Source organism: Mandrillus leucophaeus, unplaced genomic scaffold, assembly GCF_000951045.1.
Source record: "Mandrillus leucophaeus isolate KB7577 unplaced genomic scaffold, Mleu.le_1.0 Scaffold14, whole genome shotgun sequence".
Classification (NCBI taxonomy): domain Eukaryota; kingdom Metazoa; phylum Chordata; class Mammalia; order Primates; family Cercopithecidae; genus Mandrillus; species Mandrillus leucophaeus.
Window position 1 is genome coordinate 3,050,133 of NW_012101365.1, and position 2,900 is coordinate 3,053,032.

Consider the following 2,900-nt stretch of genomic DNA (forward strand, 5'->3'; position numbering starts at 1 on the left):
TTTTTTTGAGATGGAGTCTCGCCCTGTCGCCCAGGCTGGAGTGCAGTGACGTGATCTCTGCTCACTGCAAGCTCCGCCTCCTGGATTCATGCCATTCCGCTGCCTCAGCCTCCTGAGTAGCTGGGTCTACAGGCGCCCACCATCACGCCTAGCTAATTTTTTTTTTAATTTTAATTTTTAGTAGAGACAGGGTTTCACCGTGTTAGCCAGGATGGTCTCGATCTGCTGACCTTGTGACCTGCCCACCTCAGCCTCCCAAACTGCTGGGATTACAGGCATGAGCCACCACACCCAGCCGGTAACCTTACTTTTTCATAACACTTGAAGTTTTATCTTAGACTCCACATTTTGAAAGACTTTCCAACCAAGTTGCATTACTCAAAGCTGTTTTCCTGTTTCTGGTCAGCACACACACGGAAGTATGAAACAGTCTCTGTGGCCACATAGACACTACAACTATTCCAGACCAATGCAAGGAAATGGGATGTTTAGTTAGCCTGTGGGGAGATGGGAGGCTTTGGCCTTCGGAGAAGAGTAATGTCCTGTTGGAGGGGTTCATGCCCATGGGTCTCCAGGATGGGAGGATTTCTCATTTCTCCTGTAGGCCTGTGAGCTGATGAATCTCCAGAAATTGGTCAGCATCTTTCCTGGAGCCTTGGAGGCACCTGCTGGGGTGAAAAGACCAACTAGGGGTCAGGGGCTTGTCCCAGTACTGCCCCCTGGCTTACTGGTTTTCAGGAAGGCCTGCCTTCCTCCCTTTCCCCGGTATGAACCCCAAGTTGTGAGCACCCAGCCTGCCCTTTCCTGCTCCCATGGACTCACCATGGTTACTTCCTCTGGTAGGTGGTAAACCCCTGCTCCCCACAGCCTTGCCAGGCAGCCCAAGCCATGATCCCTTAATGCCCAGCTCCTCCAGGCAGGTCTCCAGCAGCAATAGCATGAACATTGAAAAACCAGGTCTACTCATGTTGCTGCTCTGCACACAAGCCCTCCGTGGCTCCCTCCTGCTCCCTCTGACCGGGCACGGTGGCTCACACCTGTAATCCCAGTACTTTGGGAGGCCGAGGTGGGCGGATCACTTGAGGTCAGGAGATCGAGACCAGCCTGGCCAGCATGACAAGACCCCGTCTCTACTAAAAATACAAAAATTAGCCGGGCATGGTGGCACATACCTGTAATCCCAGCTACTTGGGAGGCTGAGGCAGGAGAATCGCTTGAACCTGGGAAGTGGAGATTGCGGTGAGCTGAGATCACACCACTGCACTCCAGCCTGGGCGACAGAGGGAGACCCCATCTCAAAAAAATTAATAATAATAATAAGGACCTGCCTGCTGGCCTCTCCAGCCTCTCCCTCACTGGCTGGCCCAGCCCAGGTCCTGGAGGGCGTGGGGTCGTCCAGGTCCAGGCAGAAAAAGGATGGAAAGCCGAGAGAATGGCCGCCAGGGGCAGCACTCTTCATCCCAGATGACCGGGATAATGTGGAAGGCAACCAGCCGGCATTCCCTGACGCCGGTGCACTGGCAGGGCGCCGCCGGGAGAGGGGGCGACTGCAGCAGCTGTGGGCGGGGCCGGGGCCTGTTGCCTAGCGACCGGCCTCCCGAGGAGCAAGTGGGCGGGTCGCTGCGCCTCTGCTCGCGGGGCAGGAGGAATAGGTTTCTGCAGCGGCGAGGTTGGAGCGCACCTCGGAGACTCGGAATTTCCCTCTAGGTTGGGCTATGCAGTCGCCAACTTCAGCGAGTCGTCTCTGCACAGCCCTGCCTGTGACATCTATGCCCTCCTAACTTTTCTTCAGACACCACCCGCATCTTCGTATTCCATAGCACATTCTCCCGCTTTCTTTCCTTTCCGCACTTTTGCGCGTGGAGAGCCGTCTGCCTAGACTCCTTCCAGCTTCACTTGGTCATCTATTGTCCTTTCAGACTTAGTTCCGGCGCCGGCTTCTTCAGGACACCGGACCTCAGCCTCAGCGTGGGTTAGAAGCTGGTGGGGCCTGCCCTGCCCGCTGCTGCCTTCCGTCAAGGCCGCTGACTCCACTGAGTAGATGTCCCTCCCACAGGCCCGGGAGTGTCCTGGAGGCAGTGGCAAGAGCTTTTTAGCCTCTGTCCCCAGCTTCCAGTGTGGGGCTTGGCTCTGATTAGCCCAGTGTATGTTGCCAATGGATGGGTGAATCCAGGGCATGTGTGGTTTTCCGGGTGGAGAGTTCAGTTACCCAGTCTTTGGCCACCTACTGCGGCATCTTTTGCCTTACATTTTTGCTCTGTTTGCTGGGACATTACACAGGGGTCAGAAAGTCAGCTTTCGTTGAAACTATACTGTGTGCCAAGCCCTGCACTTCTTCCCTGGTTTAATCCTCACCACAACTCATGGAAGGGGTGCATTATCATCCCTGTTCTAGAAAGTGGGGCACACACAGGGATAGAGATTTGCCCAAAGTCACACCGTTTGTAAGTGGCAGAGCCCCAGGTATAATAGAAGTGTGGACAAGGGTGTGCAGAGGGCAACATGGGTCCCTGGGCACCAGTTACGGAGTTTTTAATATCCATTTTGCTTTGAGTTACCATCCTGGGATTTTTTGAACACAGAACCCATGACGCGCTCTAGTTTCTGGGCAAATTCAGGCGCAGCATAGGGAGTGCAGCCTAAGGGCGTTTACCTCCTCAACCACTGCCCACTCCATTCACCATAGCAGGCAAGACCCCAAGGGAATCCTAAAGCTGGCATCATGGTGAGTCAGCGGGAAGAGCCTTCAGGGTCTCAGGTATAACGCCCCACTCAGTCTGCGGCTTGAGCTCCCGCTGTGGCCCAGGCTTCACCATGAGCCCCACTATGTGGCATGAGATTGGCAGAATGCTTGCTATTGTGGCCAGGATGGAGCAAGGTGGGGAGGGTTATTTTCAGAG